The sequence below is a fragment of the Oncorhynchus nerka genome, linkage group LG15 (assembly GCF_034236695.1).
Source record: "Oncorhynchus nerka isolate Pitt River linkage group LG15, Oner_Uvic_2.0, whole genome shotgun sequence".
NCBI lineage: Eukaryota > Metazoa > Chordata > Actinopteri > Salmoniformes > Salmonidae > Oncorhynchus > Oncorhynchus nerka.
In genome coordinates this window covers 68060664-68082687 of record NC_088410.1, presented here as the reverse complement: position 1 = coordinate 68082687, position 22024 = coordinate 68060664, and the positions used below count along the sequence as shown (strand labels likewise).

The 22024-nt window shown below is 41.5% G+C and overlaps 1 protein-coding gene across 3 annotated transcripts in view; it reads left to right on the top strand.

The window, feature by feature from the left end:
• Nucleotides 1-22024, top strand: part of LOC115143188 (AMP deaminase 2-like) — an 86550-nt gene that overhangs the window by 9040 nt on the left and 55486 nt on the right. Inside the window, exon 1 of one of the 3 annotated variants that reach the window (XM_065001827.1) lies at nucleotides 18076-18272. The exons of the other annotated variants lie outside the window; for them this stretch is intronic. The gene's annotated coding sequence lies outside the window, so the exon portion shown is untranslated. Of the gene's footprint in view, nucleotides 1-18075; nucleotides 18273-22024 lie in introns of those variants that run through there. 3 annotated transcript variants of the gene reach the window in all.

Below are 22024 nucleotides of genomic sequence, written 5' to 3'. Positions count from 1 at the left end.
AATTAAGAAAGACCCTGATGTTCTTTTCGTTGGAGTTTGTAGCTGATGCGGTCTCTTTTGTGCCCTGTTCCTGAATGTTTACATGACTGACCATTGTTTGGTGTTGTCATGTTCTATCTTTCCTGTCTGTTCCCTCCTGCACTACTGATTATACACACACCATTGTATATTGTACTTAGTTTACTTTATTTAATAAATATATGTTTTGCTACTCCTTATCTCCACGTTGTCTCCCTTTGTTATGGGCTTTGAGCCGGTTCGTGACATCAAATCAAATTTATTCATATAGCCCTTCGTACATCAGCTGATATCTCAAAGTGCTGTACAGAAACCCAGCCTAAAACCCCAATCAACAAGCAATGCAGGTGTAGAAGCACGGTGGCTAGGAAAAACTCCCTAGAAAGGCCAAAACCTAGGAAGAAACCTAGAGAGGAACCAGGCTATGTGGGGTGGCCAGTCCTCTTCTGGCTGTGCCGGGTGGAGATTATAACAGAACATGGCCAAGATGTTAAAATGTTCATAAATGACCAGCATGGTCGAATAATAAGGCAGAACAGTTGAAACTGGAGCAGCAGCACGGCCAGGTGATTTTGCAGAAATACTCATAACAAACATTGATAAAAGATACAACTGTTATTCACAGAATTAAAGATAGACTTCTCCTGAATGCAACCGCTGTGTCAGATTTAAAAAAAACTTTACTGAAAAAGCATAATCTGAGAATGGCGCTCAGAACCCAAAACAGCCAGAGGAATATCCGCCATTTTGGAGTCAACAGAAGAAATTACACCATAAATATTCACTTACCTTTGATGATCTTCATCAGAAGGCACTCCCAGGAATCCCAGTTTGACAATAAATTACAGATTTGTTAAATAAAGTCCATCATTTATGTCCAAATAGCCACTTGTTGTTAGCGTGTTCAGCCCAGTAATCCATCTTCATGAGGCGCAGGCACTTCGTCCAGACAAAAAATCTAAAAGTTCCGTTACAGACCTTTAGAAACATGTCAAACTATGTATGGAATCAATCTTTATGATGTTTTTAACATAAAACATCAATAATGTTCCAAGAAAAGCACTGGAACGAGAGGTAACTCTGTCGGGGGCGCGCGTCATGAGACCAAGGCACTCTGCCAGACCACTGACTCAAAGAGGTCTCATGAGCCCCACCTTTATAGTAGAATCCTCATTCAAGTTTTTAAAGACGGTTGACATCTAGTGGAAGCCGTAGGAAGTGCAACTTGATCCATATCTCAATGTGTATTCGGTAGGCCAAGCTTTGAAAAACTACAAACCTCAGATGTCCCACTTCCTGGTTGGATTTTTCTCAGGTTTTCGCCTGCCTTATGAGTTCTGTTATACTCACAGACATCATTCAAACAGTTTTAGAAACTTCAGAGTGTTTTCTATCCAATACTAAGAATAATATGCATATATTAGCATCTGGGACAGAGTAGGAGGCAGTTCACTCTGGGCCCCTATCCCAAAAGAGTTTACCAAGTAGGCCAGTTGAGAACATGTTCTCATATACAACTGCAACCTGGCCAAGATAACGCAAAGCAGTGCGACACGAACAACACAGAGTTACACATGGGATAAACAAATGTACAGTCAATAACACAATAGACAAATCTACATACAGTGTGTGCAAATGTAGTAAGATTAGGGAGGTACAGTAAGGCAATAAATAGGCCATTGTGGCAAAATAATTACAATTTAGCATTAACACTGGAGTGATAGATGTAGTAGATATACTGGGGTGCAAAGGAGCAAAACAATAAATAATAATATGGGGATGAGGTAGTTGGGTGGGCTATTTACACATGGGTTGTGTACAGATGCAATGATTGGTAAGCTGCTCTGACAGCTGATGCTTGAAGTTAGTGAGGGAGATTTGAGTCTCCAACTTCAGTGATTTTTGCAATTCGTTCCAGTCATTGGCTGCAGAGAACTGGAAGGAAAGGCGGCCAAATTAGGAGTTGGCTTTGGGGATGACCATTGAAATATACCTGCTGGAGCACGTGCCACGTGTGGGTATTGCTATGGTGACCAGTGAGCTGAGATAAGGTGGGGCTTTACCTAGCAAAGGCTTATAGATGACCTGGAACCAGTGGGTTTGGTGACGAATATGAAGCGAGGGCCAGCCAACGAGAGCATACAGGTCGCAGTGGTGGGTAGTATATGGGGCTTTGGTGACAAAACGGATGGCACTGTGATAGACTACATCCAGTGTTGGAGGCTATTTTATAAATGACATCGACGAAGTCAAGGAGGGGTAGGATAGTCAGTTTTACATGGGTATGTTTGGCAGCATGAGTGAAGGATGCTTTGTTGCGAAATATGAAGCTGATTCTAGATTCCATTTTGGATTGGAGATGCTTAATGTGAGTCTGGAGGGAGGGGTTACAGTCTAACCAGACACCTACTAATTTGTTGTTGTGTGAATTCAGACACGTAGGTATTTGTATCTGTGTGAATTACTCAGTCTTGTGTATCTTATTGCTGATAGTTATTTGGTTACAATATTGGTTGATGTTGACATCAACATTTTCTGTAAACTACATTACATTATCCATTTTTCTCTGGCACTGGAATGAGGTAATACGTCTTTCATTGCTTGCACGTCTCAGTAGCTTGCAGGACACGGGACATGAGGGTGATTTGGTACTAGATCACAGTTTGTTGACATGGCAGGAAGTTTGGAGCATGTCATGGACTGCTGAGATGGCCTGCCTGCCTGGGAAAGATATCTGGCTTCTGCTCTGTTTTCACAGGATATTTATAATCCAAAATTTGAGGCATGCAGACTGATCTACAGTGCTTGACTTGGGATGAAAGAAGTGCAGCAGTTGTCTTTTTCCAAGTCTGTCCATTAGACTATGTTCACCGAAATTCATGAATGACATTATTCTTTAAAGACTAGGGCTGGTCGGTATTACGAATTTGAGAATATACTGGTATTGATGCATGGACCAGTTTGGGTTTTTACTTTATCTTCTGTAACAGTATTTGAATGTTTGGTTTGTTGAATGTGATATGCCGTCTGTAATGTCAATTTTTATAGTTTCATTTTGTGTTTCTTATGTCTGCAAATAGCAAGTTTTTCTTTTCTTAGGGCGTAAATTGGGCGTAAATCTTGTTAGCCGCTAATTGTTAGCCGTTGGTGCTAATCACTAATGAGGCTGCAATGAAAGCTAATGGGACTGTAGCAACTGTGTTGGAATCAAAATCTGGGGTGTGAATTACATTCTATTCAAGCGTTGATTGACATGGTAATGGCCCGATAGTATTGGAAAAAAGTTGAAAACACGGATTCTGTTAAATTGTGACGTGTCGTGACGTAACGCATAGTGCAACTCATTCTGTGTCATACAGCCTTTCTCCACCAGGTGTGGACTTCTCTCGCAGATTATAAACAAGAAAGGGACAGGGTAAGGGGGGATATCTAGTCAATTGTACAACTGAATGCATTCATCACTGCAAGCCATCATGACTGTCAAAAGCCGTGACAGCCGCTGTTTACTTTTGAAGATAACTTTAGCTCCGCCCTAAAAAACTGATTTCAAATTCAACACAAACCTTCAAATAGGTATGTAATGACACATTATATAAACTCTATATAGTGTTTTTTTAAAACATTTTATAGGTGATAAGTTGGACAGGTCGGGTGAAAACATCCGTTTCCCACATGGTTTATCTCCCCTTTCTCTATCACGCAGTAGGTTTTGCTTCCCCACCCGCCATTTTTAAAAAGCCCAGACGGAGCTCATTGCCTTCTTGACTCATGCAGAGACGGGCAGCATGAAGGTCTCGTCATTGATTTTGCTGGAAAGGGGAGAAATTGTGCTTTACAATCAGAGGTTGACCGATTAATCGGAATGGCCGATTAATTAGGACCGATTTCAAGTTTTCATAACAATCGGAAATCTGTATTTTTGGACCTTTTTTTTACACCTTTATTTATCCTTTATTTAACTTGGCAAGTCAGCTAAGAACACATTCTTATTTTCAATGACGGCCTAGGAACAGGGTTAACTGCCTTGTTCAGGGGCAGAATGACAGATGTTTACCCTGTCAGCTTGGGGATTCAATCTTGCAACCTTACAGTTAACTTTTCCAACGCTCTAACCACCTGATTACATTGCACTCCACGAGGAGACTGCCTGTTACGCGAATGCAGTAAGCCAAGGTAAGTTGCTAGATAGCATTAAACTTAAAAAACAAACAATCAATCATAGTCATTAGTTAACTACACATGGTTGATGATATTACTAGTTTATATGCAACGCATGTCCTGCGTTGCATATAATCGATGCAGTGCGTATTCTCGATAAAGGACTGTCTTGCTCCAATGTGTACCTAACCATAAACATCAATGCCTTTCTTAAAATCAATACACAGAAGTATATATTTTTAAAACTGCATATTTTTCTAAAATAAATCGATGTTAGCAGGCAATATTAACCAGGTGAAATTGTGTCACTTCTCTTGCGTTCATTGCATGCAGAGTCAGTGAGTGTATATGCAACCGTTTGGGCCGCCTAATTTGCCAGAACTTTACGTAATTATGACATAACATTGAAGGTTGTGCAATGTAACAGGAATATTTAGACTTATGGATGCCACCCGTTAAATAAAATACGGAAAGGTTCCGTATTTCACTGAAAGAATAAACGTCTTGTTTTCGAGATGATAGTTTCCGGATTCGACCATATTAATGACCTAAGGCTCGTATTTCCGTGTGTTATTATGTTATAACTAAGTCTATGATTTGATAGAGCAGTCTGACTGAGCAATGGTAGGCACCAGCAGGCTCGTAAGCATTCATTCAAACAGCACTTTCATGCGTTTTGCCAGCAGCTCTTCGCTGTGCTTCAAGTTTATGACTTCAAGCCTATCAACTCCCGAGATTAGGCTGGTGTAACCAATGTGAAATGGCTAGCTAACAGGGTGCACACTAATAGCGTTTCAAACGTCTCTCGCTCTGAGACTTGGAGTGGTTGTTCCCCTTGCTCTGCAAGGGCCGTGGCTCTTGTGGAGCGATGGGTAACGCTGCTTCGAGGGTGGCTGTTGTCGATGTGTTCCTGGTTCGAGCCCAGGTAGGGCCGGGGAGAGGGACGGAAGCTATACTGTGCCTATAAGAACATCCAATAGTCAAAGGTATATGAAATACAAATCGTATAGAGAGAAATTGTCCTATTATTCCTATAATAACTATAACCTAAAACCTCTTACCTGGCAATATTGAAGACTCATGTTAAAAGGAACCACCAGCTTACATATGTTCTCATGTTCTGAGCAAGGAACTTAAACGTTAGCTTTTTTACATGGCACATGTTTCACTTTTACTTTCTTCTCCAACACTTTGTTTTTGCATTATTTAAACCAAATTGAAAATTTATTTGAGGCTAAATTTATTTTATTGATGTATTATATTAAGTTAAAATAAGTGTTCATTCAGTATTGTTGTAATTGCCATTATTACAAATATATAGTTTTTTTGTATCGGCCGATTAATCGGTATCGGATTTGTTTTTGGTCCTCCCCCAATAATCGGTATCGGCGTTGAAAAATCATAATCGGTCGACCTCTATTTACAATGGTATTCATTTTACAGTTGGAAATATTATGTTTTTTGGGCGCTAACATAAGGTCAATTGTATGTTACAGCGCAATGTACAAAAGTGCATTAGCTAACTATAGCTAGCTAATAAATGTACTGAGTCAGAGCAAACGTAGTTAGCTATACAGCTTGATAATACCAGTGATGGTGTAGACCTAAATCAGCATGTTGTTTGTGCAATAGTATCTTCTAAATCAGTATGTGAACCAAGAATATGTTAGCTACATGAAGAAGTTAAGAGAACATTCAATGTAGCCAAAGATTATAGGGTCGCCTAGGAAACCGTTATCAACACTTTGGTTTTTACACTGCCACAATAACTCCTCCCTGGCATTTCTATTCACTGTCATGTCAAACAACAATGTATTCAAAGTGCCCACTATTATATTCTAACTATAGAATTAGAATCATAATTATATTTCCATGATTCCAACAGTTCACCCAAGTGTTTTGCTCTAAATCGCAAGTCAAATCGCAATTGCAACAGTTGGTTAAAAATAAGGCCTAGATTATTTGCCCATATCGTGCAGCCCAATGTGGAAGTGTGGAAATTATCTGAAATGAGTGCAGGAAATGCAGAAATTTATAAAAATACTGAAAATGATTTTGGGTTGAATTGAACAATATAAAATTCAGAATGGAGAAAGACCAGTTGAAATCACTTAGAATGTACAGTGCATTAGGAAAGTATTCAGAGTCCTTAAACTTTTTTCCACGTGTTGTTACTTTACAGCCTTATTCAAAAAATGTATAATTGTTTTTTTCCCTCATCAATCTACACACAATACTCAATGGTGATATATTACATTTACATATGTATGCAGACCCTTCTCACAGTACTTTGTTGAAGCACCTTTGGTAGCGATTTCCGCCTCGAATCTTCTTCGGTATGACTCTACAAGCTTGGTACACTTGTATTTGGGGAGTTTCTCCGATTCTTTTTTGCAGATCCTCTCAAGCTCTGCCAGGTTTGATGGGGAGCGTTGCTGTACAGCTATTTTCAGGTCTCCAGAAATGTTTGATTTGGTTCAAGTCCAGGCTCTGGCTGGGCCACTCAAGGACATTCAGAGACTTGTCCCAAAGCCACTCCTGCGTTGTCTTGGCTGTATGCTTATGGTCGTTGTCCTGTTGGAAGGTGAACCTTCCCCCTCAGTCTGAGGTCCTGAGCACTCTGGAACAGGTTTTCATCAAGGATCTTTCTGTACTTTGTACTGATCATCTTTCCCTTGATTCTAACTAGACTCCCAGTCCCTGTCGCTGAAAAATATCCCCACAACATGATGCTGCCAACACCATGCTTCACCGTAGGGATGGTGCCAGGTTCTCTGTGACACTTGGCATTCAGGCCAAAAAGTCCTTTAGGTGCCTTTTGGCAAACTCCAAGCGGGCTGTCATGTACCTTTTACTGAGAAGTGGCTTGCGTCTGGCCACTCTACCATACATGCCTGATTGGTGGAGTGCTGCAGAGATGGTTGTCCTTCTGGAAAGTTCTCCCATCTCCCCAGAGGAACTCTGGAGCTCTGTCAGAGTGACCATCGGGTCCTTGGTCACCTCCCTGACCAAGGCCCTTCTCCCCCGATTGCTCAGTTTGGGCTGGCGGCAAATTCTAGGAAGAGTTTTGGTGGTTCCAGACCTCTTACATTTAAGAATGATGGAGGCCACTGTGTTCTTGGGGACTTTCAATGCTGCAGACATTTTTTGGTACCCTTCCCCAGATCTGTGCCTCGACACAATCCTGTCTCAGAGCTCTACGGACAATTTTTTTCTACCTCATGGCTTGGTTTTTGCTCTGACGTGCACTGTCAACTGTGGGACCTTATATAAACAGGTGTGTGCCTTTCCAAATCTAATCTAATCTAAACTAATCGGATACCACGAAAAAGGGGGTAAAAAAATTATATAATAATTTACTATAAATATTTTTGTTGTTGAAAATGATCAGGTCTTGTTTGCTTAATATAAGGAATTTTTTATTGTTTATACTTGTACTTTTACTTTTGAAACTTAATTATATTTTAGCAATAACATTTACTTATGATATATTTAAAACCAAATGATTTTAGACTTTTACTCAAGTAGAATTTTACTGGGTGACTTTCACTTTTACTTTAGTCATTTTCTATTAAGGTATATTTACTTTTGCTCATGACAGTTGGGTACTTTTTCCACCACTGCTCGCAAGTTTTATTTTGAATTGGTGATCTAGTTCGTCTGTCTGTCATTATCTTATACCTGCTGCTGAAATGTCAAGCTCTCTCTCCTCAGGCAACGGCCCACTGGCACACATGCAGCACACACAGACACACAAGTGTCATTCCGATGATGGCTGATATGTAGATTTTTAAGTGATTGATAATATTTAAGTGTGCCTTCATGAATTACATTGACAAAAAATATGAAACTAATTTCCATAACTTTTCATGACCTTTACAAACCCTCACTTGATAACTTGGAACAGCGCATCATGCTTATTCAGGCTGATGAATGTCCACTCTTTATTGCTATTCAATGCAGATTCCGCCTTCATTCCCCTTTGATCAAACTTTATTACCTCTGTGTGTGAAATCTAGGACAGCGATAGGCTACTTTGTTTTATAGATGAGCCAGTACACAATTCCCAAAAAATTAGAAGTGCCTGAACTTAGAAGACCGGAAAAACGTTCTGTCGTGTGCTCTCGTTGGTGCTGCTGTCCTGTACTATGTTTGCTGTGGTGTAGTTGTGTGTCTCACTAAGGGCCTGCTGCCTATCACACTTACTGCGCTGAAAACTGAACTGCAATGCCCTCCTCCACCGTTGTCTTTCTCTGCATTGGCTCTCGGCAGCTCGTTCCACGGTTGCTGGGGCAACCTAGGAGGATGCGGCGCAGCGTGGCAGGGCGAAGCCTTGGGCTGCGTTGTGTCCGGGCCCCGTGTTGCCTGACCTGGGGCTAGGTGGGGGGAGGAGCCAGCCCTGCAGATGGGTTTCCACAGGCCCTGCATGGGCCTTGCCGTCCAGCTGCAACAAAAGCCCCCCCTAGTGTTAAAGCTAGCGCCAGCGTCACAGCTGCGCCTCTCTGCCTCTGCCGGCTGTTCTGCAGCTCTGCCTCACTCTGCTTTGGCTGTCACAGGAGCACAGGCAGCAAGATGTCATCCTCCTCCAGCGAGGGCCAAGGGAAGCCCAAATCCCCACTGCGCAAGAGGGGGAGTCTGCAGAGCACCACCAGCCCTGGTGAGTGGAGGGGTGAGGATGCAGTGTGGTCCCAGAGAGGGGAGTAAGGGAAAGCGGGGGTTAAACGGGAGGAGTTGGAGGTGTGGATTTGCATTTGGAGTCGAACGGACACATATGCTAGTGCAGTGGTGTGAAGGCACTCAATGTTATTACAGTAGAATGGGAAAGAAAAACTGTGGAAATATGCATTTTCCTTCTCTGGTAGTCCAGTTTTTGGGGGGATTAATTTGTTGATTAGGCCTATTATCTAATGGGAGTTTTGCATGCACTTTCAATTGTCCTTTATTTCACTGACTGTGTGAAGAGGATGTTGGACTGTAAAAGGGATTTTTTTCTTTCTACATTTTTCTCCCATTGGAAAGCAACCATGCTTAGTAAATGCATGGTTAATCATGGAATATGGTTTGTTTGATTGTTTCTAATAGTCCAATCAAGGTTGTTAATTCACCAACAGCTAATCATTTTGATCTACAGCAGGAGGTCAACAACATTTTCTTTTATCAGAGCTTTAAAGCCAGAATCCTTATTGGTGAAACTGCCATGCAATATTACAACAACAAAGAATTTACTGCAAACGACAAACTCTGTTTTTCCCCTCTCAGACATCATTGCTTGCGCTATCGAACAGCAGAAAATGTACTGCACAGTGGAGGCTGCTGAGGGGAGAATGGCTCATAATAATGGCTAGAACGGAGTGAATGGAATGGCATCAAACACATGTATTTGAAACCATTCCACTAACTCCGTTCCAGCCATTACCACGAGCCCGTTCTCCCTAATTAAGGAGCCACTAACATCCTGTGGTACTGCCATTTTTTTTTACCATGAAGCTCCTCACCTCTGCTTCTTCAACAAAACAAAAACAATATATTTGAGATATTCGACAAGCATTTGTCCATATGCTTTTGATCGTATAGTGTATTTTCCCCATTTCAGTTTTGGCCTTTGGAACTGTGAAAGATAGTATCAGCTGAGAACGTTTGAGGAGCACGTTTGAGATAAGTAAGCAATAGTCAAGTTTTGCATCGGTCAAAACTCATGTCAAATTGAATCACTCACTCCTCTTTGTGTGGCCAGTATGGTTTATTAGAGGACAGCCTGGCTGGAAATGGGACAGAACAACTTCTAGCCTCTCCATATCTCCCCCAGTGGGCTTGGATAGGGCACAGCAACAGGGCCCATTTATTTCCTATGGCCAAGCCATGCTATGTCACACACACAGGGGAATTTTTATGTAGAAGAACTGAGAAGCTCAGACATTCTACTCCAAAATGAATGGAAAATATAGCTGCAAGCAGCCATGCTGAGCTTCAAGCTTTGGCCCCATAGCGCCACCATCAGGACAAATTCCACACATTTCCCTAGGATGAGCTACTTCTGTACTACTTGCCATGCTTGACAAATATCAGAACTCCACATCGAACAGATCATGCAATATGCTTTTAATGTATTATGGACCAATCTTGACAGTGTTTGGAACATGTGTACCAAGTAGGGTTTGGTGATATTACGATAGTATTGGATATCGAAGATGATTGGCAGCCATCGTCGATGGTGACGACATCGTGATGTGACAGACGATGTATAGCCTATTTCAACCTGCCTGGCACATTGCAGTAAAGAGCTGACTGGGCATCCCACAGCAGGGCCATGCCAAGTGGCCTATTCCTTTGCTTTAGCCTACATAACATATTTCAATACATATGTTGTAACCAATTTGCAGAATGTGTGACGATGCAGACAGAACTAAGATTTTCACCAAAGAAGCGCAAAATATCCAGTGAGGAAATATGTTTGATTCCCCCCCCCCTCAATGTCAAAAGAATCTGGGCCATATAGCCAAAGCCCATTTAGATTTTTTTTAGACCGGACACTCCGGTGTCTAATTATTTAAAAAAACACATTTTGTATTTTCTCTCCATTTTATATGAATACGACTTCAGTTTTTATACATGCTGGCTTTCTCCCACCGCACTACTTCCTGATCAAACAATGAATTCATCTAACAGAGTTCTCAGAATGTTTTAAGTTGTTTGTGAATAACCTAAAAACATGATAGGCCTAAGGTAATAATGACAAACGTAGAACAAACAATAGCAAGATATGAAAATATAACGAGTAGTGAGATGTTAGCTTTCAAAGTTTGCATTTTCAATCACTTGTTATTGCGCCACCATATGGCCAATTGGCATGGCATTGCATGAAAGGGTGTGGCCACAGAGTTTCTAAACCGAGAGGGGCAACATCGCAAGACTTCCAGGAACGCTTGCGAAACAGACCAAGCAGACCAGTTTGGGGTTTGAGAAGTCAATGAGAGAAGTGAAAATAATTCCTTAGTTCATTTTCTCAGAATTTGAAGGCACAACCTAGATTCAAACCAATGTCTTAAGTAGTTGAACATGTTAAAGTGTTCTTTGTGAAAGTGACAAACTGACAGATTTTCGTCAAAAACAACATTATGTCGAATGAGTGGCCCTTGGCCCTTGCACCCTCCTACGCCTTACCATCTCATTGGAATTTGCATATAAAAAAGAACATTGGCGGAACCGGAATAATAATAACCAATGCCAACAAATACATAGATGGGAACCAATATACACAGGAAGTTAGGAAAGCAACTCGCCCAAACCTCTCCCATTTCTCCTTCACCAAAATCCAGATAGCTGCTGTTCTGAAAGAGTAGCAAAATCTGAACCACTACAAATCAGCTGGGCTAGACAATCTGGAGCCTCTCTTTCTAGAAGTATCCGCCGCAATTGTTGCAACCCCTATTACTATCCTGTTCAACCTCTTTCGTATCGTCTGAGATCCCCAAAGATTGGAAAGCTGCCACGGTCATCCCCCTCTTCAAAGGGAGAGACACTCTAGACCCACACTGCTACAGACCTATATCTATCCTACCCTGCCTTTCTAAGGTCTTCGAAAGCCAAGTTAACAAACAGATCACCGATCATTTAGAATCCCACTGTACCTTCTCCGCTATGCAATCTGGTTTCCAAGCTGGTCATGGGTGCACCTCAGCCACGCTCAAGGTCCTCAACGATATTATAACCTCCATCGATAAAAGACAATACTGTGCAGCCGTATTCATCGACCTGGCCAAGGCTTTCGACACTGTCAATCACCACATTCTTATCGGCAGACTCAACAGCCTTGGTTTCTCAAATGACTGCCTTGCCTGGTTCACCAACTACTTCTCAGAGTTCAGTGTGTCAAATCGGAAGGCCTATTGCCGGACCTCTGGCAGTCTCTATGGGGGTGCCACAGGGTTCAATTCTCGGGCCGACTCTCTTCTCTGTATACATCAATGATGTCGCTCTTGCTGCTGGTGATTCTCTGATCCACCTCTACGCAGACGACATCATTCTGTATACTTCTGGCCTTTCTTTGGACACTGTGTTAATTAACCTCCATATGAGCGTCAATGCCATACAACACTCCTTCCGTTGCCTCCAACTGCTCTTAAATGATCACTGCCCACCTGTCCAGCATTACTATTCTGGATGGTTCTGACTTATGTGGACAATTACAAATAACTAGGTGTCTGGTTAGACTGTAAACTCTCCTTACAGACAGACTCACATTAAGCATCTCCAATCCAAAAATCTAGAATTGGCTTCCTATTTTGCAACAAAGCATCCTTCACTCATGCTGCCAAACGTACCCTCGTAAAACTGACTATCCAACCGATCCTTGACTTTGGCGATGTCATTTACAAAATAGCCTCCAACACTCTAGTCAGCAAATTGGATGCAGTCTATCCATTTTGTCACCAAAGCCCCATATAGTACCCATCACTGCGACCTGTATGCTCTCGTTGGCTGGCCCTCGCTTCATATTCGCCGCCAAACCCACTGGCTCCAGGTCATCTATAAGTCTTTGCTAGGCCTTATCTCAGCTCACTGGTCACCATAGCAGCACCCACCCGTGGCACTCGCTCCAGCAGGTATATTTCACTGGTCACCCCCAAAGCCTATTCCTCCTTTGGCTGCCTTTCCTTCCAGTTCTCTGTTGCCAATGACTGGAACGAATTGCAAAAATCACTGAAGCTGGAGACTCATATCTCCCTCGCTAACTTTAAGCATCAGCTGTCAGAGCAGCTCACAGATCACTGCACCTGTACTTAGCCCATCTTTAAATAGCCCATCCAACTACCTCATCCCCATATTGTTATTATTATTATTTTTTTCTTCTCCTTTGCACCCCAGTATCTCTAGTTGCACATTCCTCTTCTGCACATATTTCACTCCAGTGTTAAATAGCTAAATCGTAATTACTTCGCCACTACGGCCTATTTATTGCCTTACCTCCCTAATCTTAACTAATTTGCACACACTGTATATAGATTTTTTCTATTTTTTCTACTGTACGTTTATTTATTCCATGTGTAACTCTGTGTTGCTGTGTGTGTCGCACTGCTTTGCTTTATCTTGGCCAGGTCGCAGTTGTAAATGAGAACTTGTTCTCAACTGGCCTACCTGGTTAAATAAAGGTGAAATTAAAAAATACAATAAAAAATACAATAGGTTTTCACCCAGCTTTGCTGCTTGAACCTCTAATAAAATTAAGCTGGCGCCATCTAAAATATAATTTTCACCTCCAGAAATGAGCCCAATGACATATTGGTCAAATTATTTGTAAAATGTATTTTAACATATTGGACCATGCATATAGCCTATGCATGGTCCATATTATCAGGTACACTATTATCAATAAGCATTCTCACCTGTAGCCCAACTGATGCAGCATAGTCGCTATAAATAAATACACTGAAGCATGGGGTTGTCCATTTGCATGTAGCCTATTGGGCTAATCATTATCTAGATCCCAAATGTGATCTTTTAACTAGTGAGCATCCTATTGTTACATTTTATGTCCATCAAAAATTGCATAAACACAGTGAATATAATGTTGGCCTACCTGTTAGGGTAACTTGGGGTAAACCGCCACCTGGGTTTACCCCAAGGTACTTCTCACAGTAACCACTTCATGTCACCATTTCCCCCCCAACACATTGGTTGCCACTAATCTTCCTCAACTAAAAATATCCAAGAAATGTAAGTCACTACCCCAAAAAGATTCTGAAGTATGGTCGTGTTTTAACACAAGTTACCCTACAATTGACGTGTTAGATTTAGCTCCACTCTCCGCTAGGCACTCACAGCGAATTGCAAAGTGGTAAAGTAACCATGCCACTGGTAAAAACTCAGGGTTTGAAAATCGTGCAGTTTACGCATATTTAGGAGTTTAGAAATAAATAATGGAAAGCTGGGATCCCCCTCTTTTTAACTAAGACCATTACTTACAACTGCTGTTGTCCCCATGAATGCAATAATTTCTTTGCATGAACTGCTTGTCAGAATGCATGTTTCCCTCCCTATGGCACTCTTTACTTGAATGCGCTTCGAGAGGAATATTTTAGATAAAGTATTCTACTATGGGGTTGTCTGATTTTTCTAGTCAATACTTGTTTTGTTTGCAGAGGAAAAGTAAATGTGGACTGTTGTAGCATCTTGAAAATGTGCCTCGGTTGAAATATTTGTTAATGTTCCATATTGTGGGTGCGTGGTGGCAATAATTTGTTCTTAACTGACTTGCCTAGTTACTATACCGGAGTATGCAGTGTACACAAGTGGTGCTATTTAAAAAATTTAAAAAACAAACAAAAAAGTTGAATATGTAGAAGGGTTCTTGATCCAGGAGTCTCGATTGTCTCTGCTGTAACCAATAAGCTTAATGTTAAAAGCTATCTACTTAGTTAGCAAGTAATCAAACCAAATGCATTGCTGGAGCCCTGAGCTGGAGATAATTTATTTGGCACATCACAGATAGTTAACTAATCTAAGATAAGTTAGCTTTAGGGCGCCCCAAACTAAAAATGTATAGTTTTATTTTTTGTTGTTGACAGTATTGAAAATCATACTGTTGGTAATTCAAAATTCACCAGGATACAGTATATGTTATACCGCCTAAGCCTACAGTACATTACACCAACTTCATTGTTATTGAGTGAAATTGAGTTAAATTTCATATGTTAAGTTTCAAATTGATCAGTACTTGATAGGCATTTTAAAGCAGTGAAGCATGGTTATCTACACACAACATAAAGAGTGAAGTCAGCACTAAGCCAGCACTTACAGTAGCCTACACAGAAACTCTGTGCCAAGAACCCTGGCCAGTTAAACAATTAACAACTCATACTGCTGTGTGTGTGCTGTTGTCACCAGAGCATCTATTTTCCCCAGCCTCTGAATGTACCATCCTATTAGCCAGCATGAATGTTGGATGGCTGGAGAGATGCAGCCAGGTCAGTGGATCACAGAGGCAGTAACTCACAAGGAAACCCAGGCTGTGGTGTGTGCACACTGTGCTGAGGTAGCCTGTCTCTGCTGCAGTAATAAATAACTTAGAGCTCTCTCCTCCAGTGCAGTCATTTAAGTCCCCTTGATTAGCCGCTTGGTTGACCCCTTTCCCACCCTCTGCCATAGGAGGCACATTCACCCATTTTAGAGCTTCACACACCAAATAACTGTCATGGTGAAGGGAGGTACACACAGTATCTAGTTAGGGAGATCTTAACTGCCAAATTACTACAATAAAGGATGCACACATGCAGTTGGACCTTAAACAGTTTTAGGTGCCAATTGATTGTTGTGGAAAACACACAGAATGTTACTTTATAGGCCACACTCTGGCCCCCCTATTATGCTTTGCAAGATGTCATTATGTGCTTTTTTGTTTGATACAAATATTCACAGGTGTACTCATGTTTTTTTTGTAGCTAGGCCGAAATTATTGGATAAGATTTATTCTGATGGTAAAGCCCTTCTGCTGTGTACATGTAGTTTTTCTATGTCTCATGAATCCCTAGCCTACATACTGCCTGAATGCAGCTGCCTTCCACTGGGGCCGCATCAGACCACTGCAGCACATGACGCCAGCAGATTTCTGCATTCAACCAATAAATATACTGTATGAAGTGATTTACAGTGCAGAGTATTCAGACCCTTTGACTTTTTCCACATATTGTTACGTTATAGCCTTATTCTAAAATTGACTAAATTGCTTTTTTCCCTTAGCAATCTACACACAGTACCCCATAATGACAATGCAAATACAGGTTTTTAGAGATTATTGCAAATGTATTAAAAATTAAACTGATATCACATTTACACATTTACATTTGCTCTGTTCATCTTTCCCTCGATCCTGAGTAGTCTCCCAGTCCATGCCACTGAAAAACATCCCCACAGCATGATGCTGCCAACACCATGCTTCACTATAGGGATGGGGCCAGGTTTCCTCACAATCCTGCGTTGCTGTACAGCTATTTTCGGGTCTCTCCAGAAATGTTTGATCTGGTTCAAGTCCAGGCTCTGGCTGGGCCACTCAAGGACATTCAGAGACTTGTCCCAAAGCCACTCCTGCGTTGTCTTGGCTGTGTGCTTATGGTCGTTGTCCTGTTAGAAGGTGAACCTTCCCCCCAGTCTGAGGTCCTGAGCGCTCTGGAGCAGGTTTTCATCAAGGATCTATCTGTACTTTTCACTGTTCATCTTTCCCTTGATTCTAACTAGTCTCCCAGTCCCTGCCGCTGAAAAACATCCCCACAACATGATGCTGCCAACACCATGCTTCACCGTAGGGATGGTGCCAGGTTTTCTCTAGACGTGACGCTTGGCATTCAGGCCAAAAAGTCCTTTAGGTGCCTTTTGGCAAACTCCAAGCGGGCTGTCATGTACCTTTTACTGAGAAGTGGCTTGTGTCTGGCCACTCTACCATAAATGCCTGATTGGTGGAGTGCTGCAGAGATGGTTGTCCTTCTGGAAAGTTCTCCCATCTCCCCAGAGGAACTCTGGAGCTCTGTCAGAGTGACCATCGGGTCCTTGGTCACCTCCCTGACCAAGGCCCTTCTACCCCGATTGCTCCGTTTGGGCTGGCAGCAAATTCTAGGAAGAGTTTTGGTGGTTCCAGACCTCTTCCATTTAAGAATGATGGAGGCCACTGTGTTCTTGGGGACCTTCAGTGCTGCAGAAATGTTTTGGTACCCTTCCCCAGATCTGTGCCTCAACACAATCCTGTCTCGGAGTTCTACGGACAATTACTTTGAACTCATGGCATGGTTTTTGCTCTGACATGCACTGTCAACTATGGGACCTTATATAGACAGGTGTGTGCTTTTACAAATCATGTACAATCAATTGAATTTACCACAGGTAGACTCCAATCAAGTTGTAGAAACTTCTCAAAGAGGATCAATGGAAACAGGATGTATCTGAGCTCAATTTTGAGTCTCATAGCAAAGGGTCAGAATACTTATGTAAATAAGGTAATACATTTGCAAAGATTTCTAAAAACCTATTTTGTCATTATGGGTTATTGTGTGCAGATTGATGAGGAATAAGGCTGTAACGTAACAAAATGTAGAAAATTGTAAGGGGTCTGAATACTTTCCGAATGCGCTGTATATGTCCTACAGTATTTCCCCAGGGGGCTGGGGGAAAAACAATCCAGCATATCATTACTCTCCCCCTGTTGTCATACACTTCCAGCTTTTTAAAAGCAGCTGTGGGATCGAATGAGGATTTTTATTTGGATGGTTTTTGCCTAGTAGGGTAGCCTAGTGGTTAGAGCGTTGGACTAGTAACCGAAAGGTTGCAAGTGTGAATCCCCGAGCTGACATGGTACAAATCTGTCGTTCTGCCCCTGAACAGGCAGTTAACCCACTGTTCCTAGGCCGTCATTGAAAATAAGAATTTGTTCTTAACTGACTTGCCTAGTAAAATAAAGGTCAAATTCAAAAAAATTGTCATCTCCGGTTCCATTGTTTTAATGTTCACATTAAAAACACACTAGCCTAATTCTCATCGTACTATGGTTTTAAATATTCAAATCTGTTGTTGTTACATAACGTCCCAACACCTCATTTTTGTTAGGCTTATAGTGATGACCAGTTTATGGTATGTTTTTAATGATTAGTGTTAGCCTAACTAACCATCACTAAGCAAACCCTTGGTTATCAGTAGAGCTGTTGGTGTCCTCTCCCTGGCCCTCTGGTCTCCATACTGTAGTGTACCGTACAGTATAACAGCTTGTTTATCACCCCATGGACTTTGACCTACTACAAGGATGTGCCCCTCTCTCCTATCTCAGTAAGAAAGGAAGGATAGAAACGTGATTGGAGAATCAGGGAGTGACTCCCACTTTGAATCCTCTGCATATATGCCAGTGTGTGTTTGTGTAACTGCACGCGTGTGTTTTCCACTCCTGTTGAAAAATGACATAGTAAGTGACAGTTTTTTATTGCCACGGAGAGGCACAGTCTTCATTGTGACTTAACAGTTTAGTTTGTGCAGTTTCTTACCCTAGCTATAGAGAACTTTCTGTCTCTCATGATTGGAGCTGTGCTGTTGTGACAAAGGGTCTTCCACAAAGAGATAAGGTAGGACAAACATTATTATATATTTTTCCTAACAAATCAACACATAGGCTATCTATGATACATTCATTTATGATGGAATCTTGAACTGTAATATAGTTTGCCCTGGCTTGACATCATCAATGTGTTTGCTGTCATGGGACTGATCCTTTGTGCATGTTCAAATCATCTATAAGTGGCTTTGTTAAGCTTCACAATCAATTGTATATACTTATGGATGATTTGGACATGATGTGCGAAAAATGCTTATCGGTCCAATGACTTGAATGGTATTGTGGCACAAATATTCATGAACCCCTTGAGTGATTGGTTGAGCCTCACTTTAGTGTGTGACGTCGCTCTGAGCCCTTAGCAAAACACAAAACATGGCTGACAATTTCTCTCGCCTAGTCGGATCTGAAACCCCCTTTTGCCCTCAGAACAGCCTCAATTGGTCAGGGCATGGACTCTACAAGGTGTCGAAAGCGCTCCACAGGGATGCTGGCCCATGTTAACACACAATGCTTCCCACAGTTGTGTCAAGTTGGCTGGATGTCCTTTGGGTGGTGGACCATTCTTGATCACACAGGAAACTGTTGAGCGTGAAAAACCCAGCAGCAATGCAGTTCTTGACACAAACCAGTGTGCCTGGCACCTACTACCATACCCCGTTTAAAGGCACATGAGTATTTTGTCTTGCCCAGTCACCCTCTGAATGGGACACATACACAATCCATGTCTCAATTGTCTCAAGGCTTAAAAATCATTCTTTAACCTGTCCTCCTCCCTTTCATCTACACTGATTGAAGTGGATTAAACAAGTGACATCAATAAGGGGACATAACTTTCACCTGGAATCACCTGGTCAGTCTATGTCATGGAAAGAGCAGGTGTCCATAATGTTTTGTAATTTTCAGAAATTACTTTGTCCAAACAACAAAATAACTAGATCTTTACAATTATGGTGAAACTTCAAGGATTTATTTGAATAAGTGTCACGGTCGTCCTCCTCTTCATCTGAAGAGGAGAGGCGAGATGGATCGGAGGACCAAAATGCGGCGTGGTATCTGTTCATCATTCATTTTAATAAAGAAAACACTGAAACCCTATACAAAAACAATAAACAAAATAACAACCGTGAAGCTAATGCGAACTGCGCTGAAACAAGCAATCAACATAGACAATCACCCACAAACAAACAGTGCAACCCAGGCTACCTAAGTATGATTCTCAATCAGAGACAACTAATGACACCTGCCTCTGATTGAGAACCATACTAGGCCGAAACATAGAAATCCCCAAATCATAGAAAAACAAACAGACTGCCCACCCCAACTCACGCCCTGACCATACTAAATAATGACAAAACAAAGGAAATAAATGTCAAAACGTGACAATAAGTTGGTTGAAATCTTCCTAGAGTTGACACAGTGTTGACGAAATGCTGAATTTTGGCACTTTAGCAAGCCTTTATTTATATTTAAAAAATCAGATTTATTGAATTATTGATGTGGTATAAATTAAAAGGCACTTAATTTAATTAAAATTCAATATTGGTGCATAATTTCCACTTATCTAAGGGACACAAAAGACACCCTTTTCGTGGAATGACCCATTTACCCCCTCACAATAGAAGTTTACAATAGAATTGGGACATTTGTTAACTTACAATGTCCTGTACATCAACTCACTTACTCAATCACTTTTCCACCTATTCACTCACTCTTGCACACTGACTCACACAGGGGTGGGATATCACGTTTACTGCTCCTCACTCAGCTCACTGAGTAAACTGAACATTCCTGCAAGCCAAGGGCAGTTGTGGTCAGGGTCATATATCAGATACCCACTGTGTGGAGAGTCAGATTCTCTATAATACAGGTCAGGACTCTGTGAATGTGTATATTTACGGTACATGAGTGACAATTAAAAGCATAGGTGTTGTTTCCTGTTTGTGTCGCCTTCCAATGTGTGTTTGTGTCCCTATACTGCTGTACTGTGCTATCTGCCAACAGCACAGCCTCTAAATCAGTGCCCAGCCAGTGCTGCCAAGACTAAGCTGCCTCATAAACACCATCCATCATTGGAGAGGCTCTGAAAGAACGCAGATGAGTGAGTTGGGGGGTTAGACGGGGGTCAAGGGACACCTCTCTTAGCCCTCCTAGTCGAGATAAGGAGTTGTTTACAGCCCCTCTCTCTGATCTCAGACACACTCAGGAATGACCCTGCCGCCAGCTCAAGGTGGCCGGCTGAGCTGAATGGTTTAATATCCTGAGTTAAGAGCTATGGCGCAGTGTACGTTATGTGTAATGCGACACTGGGCTGGCCTCTCTCTTTGCTATATTCAGATGCTGTGAGAGCTGGGCTAATTAGCAGAGTGGCTGGTGAGTGTTGGAGTGAGGGCTGGATCATAAGAGATGGGAGGGAGAAGAGGAGCAGGGACTCTTGGGTAGCCTGGGACAGTAAGTGTGTGATTTTAGGGGAAGCGTAGACGGTAGGGGTGTAACGGTTCACCAAACCCATGGTTTGCTATGTATTGCGGTTTTGGGTTCACAGTTCGGTTTCGGTACAGCGGGAAAATTAAATGCCATTCCAATGTTCAGCATTCACAATGTTCAGCATTGTCTTTTGTAACCGGATTCTTATGTTGGGGCTCTCATGTTTCCCCTCTAATGCTGCGTTTGTAACCATGTGGGAGGTGGGAATTTACCGGTTGTGAAGTCATAAAATACCAGTTCAAATGAAATTTTATTGGTCACATATAGAGGTCGACCGATTATGATTTTTAACCCCGATACCGATTATTGGAGGACCAAAAAAAGCCGATACCGATTAATTGCCCAATTTAAAAATATATATATTTTATTTTATTTGTAATAATGACCATTACAACAATACTGAATGAACACTTATTTTAACTTAATATAATACATCAATAAAATAAATTTAGCCTCAAATAAATAATGAAACATGTTCAATTTGGTTTAAATAATGCAAAAACAAAGTGTTGGAGAAGAAAGTAAAAGTGCAATATGTGCCATTTAAGAAAGCTAATGTTTAAGTTCCTTGCTCAGAACATGAGAACATATGAAAGCTGGTGGTTCCTTTTAACATGAGTCTTCAATATTCCCAGGTAAGAAGTTTTAGGTTGTAGTTATTATAGGAATTATAGGACTATTTCTCTCTTTACCATTTGTATTTCATTAACCTTTGACTATTGGATGTTCTTATAGGCACTTTAGTATTGCCAGTGTAACAGTATAGGTTCCGTCCCTCTCCTCGCTCCTCCTCATAATCGGTCGACCTCTAATTCTTAATATAATCTTGTCTTTACATATACTAAATAATGTGTTAAATTTGTTTTGATTTAGAATAGACCATTATCATGCACCTGTCTCGAAACGGGGGAAAAAATATATGTCATCTATGCACTTAAATAGCAAATGGAGGACGCTTTTCCTGTGGTTCATTTTCATGCCAGCCAGGTAAGCTATACTCCTGTTGTAATGCGAAGCAATGTGCTTAATATTAGGAAAGTTGAGATATAAATATAATAGGCCTAGCCTATAGAAAGCTGATAGGATCCTCCTCTTTTTAATAGAAGCCAACACTGTTTTCTCACTCAATTGCATAGCCTATAGAAATGTTGCGCAACATGAGCTCATGGCTCTCATTAAGTGTTTCATTCGATTTTCAATTACATTTGCATTGATGTCAGAGTGATTAGAGGGACAATAGAGTGCAGAGTACCAGGCAGTTAGCAAATTTGGCCATCT